Below are 10,364 nucleotides of genomic sequence, written 5' to 3'. Positions count from 1 at the left end.
AACTCAAAATTGTCAACCCCTGTTTATTTCCAAAAAAAAAAGAAAGAGAGAAATGAATAAACGAGGGTATAGTCGCTACCATTACATATGCAATTATGCAACTGTATCTAGAATCTACATTGACATGGTCACATGGAGGGGTACTTTGCAATGCTGACGTTGGAAAACCAAGTCAAACGAAAGAGCTAAGCCGTCTAGACATCTGAAAAAGTCAAAAAGGAAGAGATCAAATGCAAAATTTGCGCCTCCCAGCTAAACCCACCAAGACATATCTACAAACACCCCTGTACTCTGCAAACCACCCCGATTTGGCCCACGACCGCCGCCTGTTTTCCCGGTTTATAAACTAACCCCACCAGCTCCGCGCAATTCGCCTCCCACCAAAATATTCCAACCCCCTGCTGCTCCCTCCCCTGCGCCTGACGGGCATGGCTCACCTGCAGCTCTCGGCGGTCGCCGGCGCCGGCGCCCGGCCGGCTGCGGCCGGCGGGCGCGGCGACGAGATGGAGGACGTTGCGCTGCTCGACTCCTACGACGAGGAGATGGGGCTGCCTCCGCCGCTGGAGGAGGGCGCCGCGGAGGAGGCGCACGTGCGTGTCACCGGCATGACGTGCTCCGCCTGCACCAGCGCTGTCGAGGCCGCCGTCTCCGCGCGCCGCGGCGTGCGGCGCGTCGCCGTGTCGCTGCTCCAGAACCGCGCCCGCGTCGTGTTCGACCCCGCGCTGGCCAAGGTGGTAACTATTACCGGTGCTCCTCTCTCCTCACCTTGGTGTGGCGTGTGTCGACGTGCGAGTGCGATGCGATCCTTGCGTGCTCGCAACCGTCGAGTGGACGCGAGGCTCGTGCGGCTCCGTGGGAAGTTGGGAGCTCCCGTACGCTTGCGGGGTTGGTAGTTTCCTTTTTGAATTATCTGCGGTTTTTCCGGGTAACTTCTTCGCGTTTGGCGATGGTTGGACTGCGTTTTTGCGTGTCACAATAGGAAACTCGGTCGCGCGTGTTGTCGAGCACTTGCTTCGTGCTATCAAGTGAATCGCATATGGACGTTGGATTTTTTTTGTCTTGAGTTGAGGGTGCCTTGACTTGAGCGAATCGCTTGGGTGGTACTGTTCCAATGACTTCTGATTTGGTTGGTGGAGTAAATGCGGTATAAACTCTGTGAAATCAGGAGTTATAAATCAGGAGCTATCACAACGCTCAATGTTTTTGCTCTTATTTGCTTTCGTGATTCGGTGAGCTGTAGCTTCGTTGGAAGCTCGTGATTGTCAATCACCTGTGCATTGTGGGCATCGAAAGCTCAAGGCTGGCACGCAGCTGCAATCAGTCATGGTACCAGCGGAAATGGGGCTCTTAGTGTACTACAGTCACTTTGGATTGGTAGTTGAGCTAACGAGTTGCTGATAATGTCTTTCATGGGGAAAGAAATGCTGAACTCAACTTTAGGTTCTGGAAAGTTGCACAAAAGAAAAGGGGTGAGATTTTACTTTGCTATGATTACAGTGAAACTGAGGCCTTGTTTAGATCGAAAGTTTTTTCAACTTGATGAATAGTACCACTTTTGTCTTATTTGGTAAATATTGTCCAATCGTGGACCAACTAGGCTCAAAAGATTCATCTCGTGATTTTCAACTAAACTGTGTAATTAGTTATTTTTTTTACCTACATTTAATACTCCATACAAGCGTCCAAAAATTGATGTGATGGAGAGAGAGTGAAAAAACTTGGAATTTTGATGGGAACTAAACAAGGCCTGAGTGTGTTTCGTGCATCATTCTTTCGTGGCACTCAAAATAGGAAAAATTGGTTTCATAGCACCGAAAGAACGCGAGATCAGGAAAATACCATCGAAAGTTCATCGCACCGTAAAATACCATCAAAAGTGAGTATCTGTTCCGCAATCTAGCACTCTGTTACTTTTGCTGTTAATGTCGTTTGTTGGCACTGTCCGAGCCTTCGTTTCACTAAAAAATGAGCAGGAACCATGGGAGGACGTGGAGAACAACCTGTAGACTGCATCAACCTGGGCAGGCCTGCAGTGGTAGAGCAAGAACATGCCCATAGGCCTGCTGCTGCTGAACGGTGTGACAAGGGCTGCTTGGGCTGTGGCTTCATGCGGCAGCTAGTCCGTACTCGCCCTGCCGTTGGCAATGAGGATCCTGGAAGCGTTCAGCGGCATCACGCAGGCCTGGCAGACGGCGAGCACCTCGCCGCCCTCGGCGCCACCGGTGCTGCAGATTGCGCCGGATCCCGGAGCCGGAGATGATGTCGCACTGGCAGCTCTTCTTGCGCGCGCCGGCGCCGGGCATGGTGCTATTGTAGACCAGGCTGCCGGCTGCCGAAGCGCGCGGTCGCCCTTCCCGCAGCATGCGACGGGGTAGTTGCTCTTGAGGATGCCGCAAACCACGTTGCGTCAGCCTCGATGGCCAGGAAATCCGTGTTCCTGTACTAGTCCGGCACCCGGCGCCCCAGCAGTCCAGCACTGGACCCGGCCGCTGCCCGAGAGGATGCAGGTGGCGTCGTTGCCGAGCGCCATGGTCAGCATGTCGCCCGACAGCTTGTGCGTCGGTACCTCGGGGATGGCGCCGTCGCCCCAAAAGGCGAAGCCGCCCTCCGCGTCAACGGCGCAGGCGTGGCGGTGGCCGGTGGCGACGTTCTTGAAGGCCGCGGCCGTGGGCGCGAGCGACGGCGCCGAAGCAGCTCATGCTGGTCTTGCCGAGCTTGCTGATGCCGCAGAGGAAGTCGTGGCCCAGTGCGATGCGGGAGAAGTCGAGGGCCTCGAGGCCTTTTGGGAGGTCGAGCCGTCGAGGTGTGGCCACTCCCAGCAGGTGGGGCCGTGGTCGTCGGAGAGGCCGCAAACGTGGCAGCCGCCGGCGTTGAGCGAGCGGGGCGAGGGGCCAGTAGAGGCAGCGGCCGACGGGGCGGGAGCAGTTGGCGGCGAACTCCTCGGAGAAAGACCACCAGCGCATGGCAGCGTGTCCGCAGAGCGGGGCCGTGAGGTCGCACAGGAAGTCAATCCCGGCTGTGATGGCATGTTGGCAGAGGGGTAGACGAACTGCTCGTCGTCGGGGAGCGAGGTGAAGTGCAGCTTGGAGCCTCAGACTGACTCCAACAAACGACGTTAACGACGAAAGTAACAGAGTGCTAGATTGCGGAACGGATGCTCACTTTCAATGGTATTTTACGGTGCGATGAACTTTCGATGATATTTTCCGGATCTCATGTTCTTTAGGTGCTATGAGACCAATTTTCCCCTCAAAATATGGTGATGTGGACTGTTAAGGAGAATAGCAGCCGTGTACCTAAGCAATTTTGTATATTCTTGTAGGACTACTCCTGGCCGGGGTAGTTACTAAATTCTTCAAAATACACCATTACTTGGGAACTAAAAACTGATATATTATATTAGCATGTAATCTTCTTTGCTGTCCCATACTCCGATTATGTACGGTAGCTTACACATTGTTACATACTTTGTTTCACTACGTGTCAACAGGAGACCTACATTTTCAATTCATTTTGTCTTTGTTAACGGAGAAGCCATTTTAGCCATGGATTTCATGTTCACTATTCCTGTGGAAAATTGTAGGAGATGTACATTATCTATTAAACTATGCCACTATTTTAGTTTTCAATCATGATGTCCAATATGTACTAGGCTCACAGCTTTTGACTTTTGAGTCCTATTGCATCACGTTTAAGTTAAATGCCAAGGCACCTAAGAATGCATGTGCTATGATCTGCATGCATGTTCTTCCACATATACTAAAGCCTTCTCCAGTTTAGACGACTAACTCCTGAGAGGTGTTTGGTTTCGCATCCAATCAATTAGCTTATTTTGGTCACTTCAATAGACACATCTTTATTCTGGTGACTTATGTTTTCAGGTAGAGGATATAATTGAAGCGATAGAAGATGCCGGATTTGAAGCAGAAATTATCCCTGAATCTGCTGTCTCTCAGCCTAAATCACAGAAGACTTTATCAGCACAATTCAGGATAGGGGGGATGACATGTGCCAATTGTGTAAACTCGGTTGAGGGTATCTTAAAAAAGCTACCTGGTGTTAAAGGAGCAGTTGTTGCCTTGGCAACCTCATTAGGGGAAGTTGAGTATGTTCCTTCTGTCATTAGCAAAGACGAAATTGTTCAGGCCATCGAGGATGCTGGTTTTGAAGCAGCATTCTTGCAGAGTACCGAGCAAGATAAGGTTTTGCTGGGACTGACTGGTTTGCACACAGAGAGGGATGTAGAAGTGTTAAATGATATTCTTAAGAAAATGGATGGTTTGCGACAGTTTGGTGTAAATAATGTCCTCTCAGAAGTTGAGATTGTATTCGATCCAGAAGCTGTTGGTCTGAGATCAATTGTGGATACAATTGAGATGGCAAGCAATGGGAGGTTGAAAGCTCATGTTCAGAATCCATACACTCGAGGGGCTTCAAATGATGCACAGGAGGCCTCCAAAATGCTTAACCTTCTCCGCTCTAGCTTGTTCCTTAGCGTAAGTTTTTGTCTTACCTCTTTTTTTCCTCGCAGCATGAAGTTTAGGCCAACAGGATAGGCAGAATGCATGTTTAATGATGATACCCTTGCTAATGTTATCACTAGGGAAGAGCTGATTGCGTGTGTCTGCAGCAGGCAGCATAATATTAGACCCTAATTAGTTTTTATTAATGTTTTTAATCATGACCAAATGGCCCCTCCTGTGACATCCAACTCAATGGGTCCCATCTATCCATTGGCATTTTAAATAATATGTTACCTCTTTTTGCTTGCATGTGAGGCCCAGCAAGACAAGATGCCTTAGGAACTAAAATGCTACTCTAATTCAGTGTTTGGGAAAGTAGTAAAGGAGGATATTCACATCTCTAAGTGGCATTCATATTGAATTTGACAATTAAGGACTAAGGGCAATGCAAAAGGAGATAAAATGCATGGTCTAAAAGGAATATGTATTAGGTGTTAGAGGCACAAGCATCATGGTTAGATATTTTACTAGTTTTTAAAAAAAAAATTTGTCACCTAATATTTTTAAGTTGTGGTATGATGCTGCTTGCCCTCTGAGGCCCTGACTCTTGTCTAATTATTTTGTTGCACCAGATTCCTGTATTTTTCATACGTATGGTTTGTCCCAGTATACCTTTCCTTAGTACACTACTAAGCATGCACTGTGGACCATTTCTCATGGGGGATTTGCTGAAGTGGATATTGGTAAGCATTGTACAGTTTGTTGTCGGCAAACGGTTCTATGTTGCGGCTTATAGGGCCGTGAGGCATGGCTCTACAAACATGGATGTGCTAGTGGTTCTTGGCACCACTGCATCATATGCATACTCTGTCTGTGCACTACTATACGGAGCATTTACTGGATATCATCCTCCCGTATATTTTGAGACAAGTGCAATGATAATTACATTTGTGTTGTTCGGGAAGTATCTCGAGGTGCTTGCAAAAGGGAAGACATCGGATGCTATCAAGAAGCTTGTAGAACTGGTCCCTTCTACAGCTGTTTTGGTTCTGAAAGACAAAGGTCTCCAGTAAATTTTTTTATCCTTGGCATAAACTATACAATTACACAGTTATATAAAAATGCAAAATCTTATATTAGTTTTGTATCTACAAACTCACACTTACCATTTCAAATACAGAAGGGAAACATGTTGGGGAGAGGGAGATTGATGCACGGTTGGTCCAACCTGGTGATGTCTTAAAAGTGCTTCCTGGTTCAAAGGTTCCAGCTGATGGGGTTGTCGTTTGGGGAACAAGTCATGTGAATGAAAGTATGATAACTGGTGAATCAGCACCCATCCCTAAAGAAGTATCAAGTGTGGTAATTGGGGGGGACAATAAACTTACATGGTATCCTTCATATACAAGCAACAAAAGTGGGATCTGGTACAGTTTTGAGTCAGATAATCTCTCTGGTTGAAACTGCTCAGATGTCCAAAGCTCCTATTCAGAAATTCGCTGATTATGTGAGTACCTCTTTTTTATCTATCCGATATGTTGTTTTCCCCAGTTGAAATGAAGTGCATGGGACACTATTTGTATGCCCATTTTGTGTATCTATTTGGCTTTTAGAGGGCCTTTAATTGCGATTTTTTTTCTTGAACCTTTAGTTACCTTTTAGAGGACGATAATTTACTCTGCCATAACTTATGCAATACTGTTCTTTTACTTCTATCGCTACTTGTTGTAACATATTTAATAAATCCAGCCTACAGTTGCAATATGGTACCAATCTTTCAGGCATGGATTTTCCTTCAGTTATCCTACGAGAAAAGGCTAGTGATTCAGCTCAAGATCAGTCATAGTCATGGCTAGATAATTTTGTGTCATCTTCTCTGTTTTCTTTTTTTTTTCGTTCTTTCCTCAGTACTGGTCTTATCTTAATATGTACAAACCTACTAGTTTACATTCGAAAAAGCCTTATGTTTACTGAAAGTTTCACATCATAGTTTAGATGCATGATATGGTAATAGTGACATTATATCCTTTGTTTTTCAGGTGGCTAGCATTTTTGTTCCAATTGTCATCACATTGTCTATAGTGACATTTTCTGTGTGGTAAGTTCAATAAAAGTACAGTGAAATTTGGAGAGATGCTAATATGTTCAAGTTTCTGACCTGTCCATTGGCTACTTTTGTAGGTTTTTGTGTGGATGGTTGGGTGCGTATCCAAATTCATGGGTTGCTGAAAATAGCAATTGCTTTGTCTTCTCTCTCATGTTTGCCATATCTGTTGTGGTGATTGCTTGTCCTTGTGCCCTTGGTTTGGCAACGCCAACTGCTGTGATGGTGGCGACTGGAATTGGGGCTAATCATGGAGTACTTGTAAAAGGCGGAGATGCTTTGGAGAGAGCTCAAAATGTAAAATATGTGGTTTTTGATAAAACAGGGACACTAACACAAGGAAAGGCTGTTGTAACAGCTGCAAAGGTTTTCTCGGGAATGGACCTAGGAGATTTCCTCACACTGGTTGCATCAGCAGAGGTGAGTCTGACTTGATCTAAAATTATTCCTTTTAAGTAATACCAAGGAGTTTCAAAAATAGTTTATTTTCTGTTCTTTTGTATGCTGTATTGGAACCAATATGACATGTTTTGTATTTCTCTTCTTTTTTTTTTTTTTTTGCTACTTTGTGTGAATGTGCGTAATATTTGTGTTTTTGCTCTGTACTCAGGCAAGCAGTGAGCATCCTCTTGCCAAAGCTGTTTTGGACTATGCATTCCATTTCCATTTCTTTGGCAAGCTTCCTTCATCAAAAGATGGCATTGAGCAACAAAAAGACAAGGTATTGTCTCAGTGGCTGCTTGAAGCTGAAGACTTCTCTGCAGTACCTGGCAAAGGAGTTCAGTGCTCCATCAACGGGAAGCATGTTTTGGTGAGTCATAGGTGAACATCATGCTTCCATAACCCTTTCAATGTACATTCTAATGCTAATTCCTCCCTTCTGCCCTTATACCACATTCTGTCCTAATCATCTATTCATTACCATCCACTAATATTATCGTCTCTCATATCTCCAGAGCCAGCACTTAATCATATGCAAATTTTTTTAGAGTGCAGTTCCTAGTCACAATGTGCCTTATAAAATGTACCGTAGCACATTAAACATTGTTATGTGTCTATGTGTCTCACTGTCTCTGAATAAATCCTTGCTTATCTTTAAGACCAATGTATTGACAGGTTGGAAACCGTTCTTTGATGACTGAAAACGGTGTGACCATTCCCCCAGAAGCAGAAACTTTCTTGATAGACCTGGAATCGAATGCAAAAACAGGCATCCTTGTGGCATATGATGGCGATTTTGTGGGTTTGATGGGCATAACCGATCCCCTGAAAAGAGAGGCTGCTGTTGTAGTGGAAGGACTAAAAAAGTTGGGTGTTCATCCAGTGATGCTCACAGGGGATAACTGGAGGACCGCGCAAGCTGTTGCAAAAGAGGTTAGGCTCGTCTTCGGCCCTGTTCGCTACTTTTTCAGCGAAGTAATAGTGTTTTCCTCTCGCAACAAATCAGCGAACAATACTTTTTAGTCTGGTTTTTTAGCAAAGCGAACAGTGCCTTCATGTCGTTTTTTCTTTCTTTTGGCTTCAATTCATTCATGAGGTTCACTTGTTGACTTATCTTATGATTTTGGTTTGCTCGTGCTATTGTACTTTGGCAGGTTGGTATTGAGGACGTGAGAGCAGAGGTCATGCCAGCTGGAAAAGCTGACGTTGTTCGCTCCCTCCAGAAGGACGGGAGCACCGTCGCCATGGTTGGGGACGGCATCAACGACTCCCCAGCCCTGGCAGCAGCCGACGTGGGGATGGCCATCGGCGGGGGAACAGACATCGCCATCGAGGCCGCGGACTACGTGCTGGTGCGGAACAACCTGGAAGACGTGATCACCGCGATCGACCTGTCGAGGAAGACGTTCAGCCGGATCCGGTGGAACTACTTCTTCGCGATGGCCTACAACGTCGTGGCCATCCCCATCGCCGCGGGCGCGCTGTTCCCGTTCACCGGGCTGCAGATGCCGCCGTGGCTGGCCGGCGCCTGCATGGCCTTCTCGTCCGTAAGTGTCGTGTGCTCGTCGCTATTGTTGAGAAGGTACAGAAAACCCAGGCTGACGACTGTGCTGCAGATAACTGTAGAGTGACTGTGAATACTGTAGCTGCCTTAACCGTTTTTTGCAGAAATGAAATGGAAATTGCATCGGAAATGATGCCTTCTGTAAATTGTAGATTTTTGGTGGTTTTTTTTATATAACCTTCTCATTTCTCTTTTTTTTTTAACTTTGGGTTGTTAGAGTTAGAAGAGGTACGATGTTACCATGGTAAATTCTACTTCGACAACTTCGTAATTGTAAATCTCTCCCTCTGTAATATGGAACTCGGGAAAAATGATTGGTACGACTTTATTGGGCTGAAATGATATGTGAAACGAAATGTTAGTTTTAGCAAACAATTATGCACTTCTTGTGGGTGTTAGCAAGTTTCGTTCTGCCAATGGTGCATTTATGCCAAAGAGACTAGACAGCCCCGGCGCCGGCTCACGGGTTTTGCAGGCGCCAGCGCCCACCAGTCGAACGAAGAAGACGTACCGTCCCAGCCCGGCCCGAGATCGGGAGGGGAAGTTCGTGAGTCCGGCCTCCGGCGTCCGTGCTGCAGTCCCAGGCTCCCAGCGCCCTGCCAGTGCCATCGCACGTAGCTGGCGCTACGGCGTGGCCAGTGGCTCCAGCCGCGTCGTTCTCCCAGGCACCCACCCATCGCCCCCACGCGTCTCCCAGTCCCAGGCTGCGGCGTCTGTGCAGGGGTAAGCTGCTCGATTGAACTTTTGGGACGAGGGTGGGCTCACGGCCCGTACCCCTTAACATATTGGTCCAAACGCCCAAATCCACCCAAGAATGCAGAAAGAAGGCCTCCTGGCCCACTACAGATTTGCTAGTCTTCCTTGTTTTAAGAACCATTTGCTGGTTAACCACTAAGACCCCGTTTGGCAGGGCTTCACTTCACTAGTGAAGCCATTTTTTTTTTGGCTTCCGCTCCACGAACAGTTCCACCGGTGGAGCTGAAGCGGTTTTGGTAAACCGTTTGGCAAAATGACTTCCCTGTGAAAGCATGTTTTTAGGGGCCTGGAGGAGGAGCCGGGAGAAGCCACTTTTTTGGCTCCATCCCACCCCAAATCACTGTGAGAGCATGTTTTTAGGGGCTTCACAAGTAAAGCTATTTTACTTTATCCCGTTTGGTAGAAAACGGCTCCTGAAGCCGGTGGAGAAGCCCTGCCAAACGGGACCTAATTATCTAAGTTGTTTTTCGTTCGGAACTTTCTTGCTGACGAAAGTAAGGATTAGGGATTTTGCATCCCTAGTAAGGATGTCTTAGTTTAAATATATTGTCATTTTCCTCGGTTCTTTTTTCACTCCTATTATGTGGATGTGAGATTACTCTCGAGGCAAAATCAAGGTTGCCTTCAGCTTTCTCTTTGTGAGCTGAGCTCCTTTTCCTCGGTAAAATCACTACCAAGTATCTCAAATGTTTAGTTGCTTGACCCTTTTGTAAATTGAGACTTGACAATCGGAGAGAGATCAACAAACAGATACATGCATGGGCGTAGCTCAGATAAACCGGCTAGATTTCTTATGATGGAAACTATCCACTGAGATTTGAGTCCTCGATTCCTTATGGTAGATTAGAGCGCATTAATTAACACAAATGAGACACTACTTAAAAAATAATTTTTAGCAACAGGACGAATTTTTTTGTAGGGGCGGCCGGTGATGGAGCCGCCTCTATAGTGGCGTGCTCAGGAGCCCAGACACCAGCTGCCCCTACAAATGGAACAGCAGGGGCGGCTGGTGATACGAGCCGCCCCTACAAATAAG

General features: G+C 46.8%; 1 pseudogene; it reads left to right on the top strand.

Annotated features, from left to right (window-relative positions):
- The first annotated feature begins 343 nt into the window (after positions 1-343).
- On the top strand, positions 344-8,947 carry LOC136527377 (cation-transporting ATPase HMA5-like; annotated as a pseudogene).
- The last annotated feature ends 1,417 nt before the right edge of the window (positions 8,948-10,364 follow it).

The sequence above is a fragment of the Miscanthus floridulus genome, chromosome 19 (assembly GCF_019320115.1).
Source record: "Miscanthus floridulus cultivar M001 chromosome 19, ASM1932011v1, whole genome shotgun sequence".
Lineage (NCBI taxonomy): Eukaryota > Viridiplantae > Streptophyta > Magnoliopsida > Poales > Poaceae > Miscanthus > Miscanthus floridulus.
The sequence above is the reverse complement of the archived record's forward strand: the minus strand, read 5'-3'. Positions and strand labels throughout refer to the sequence as shown.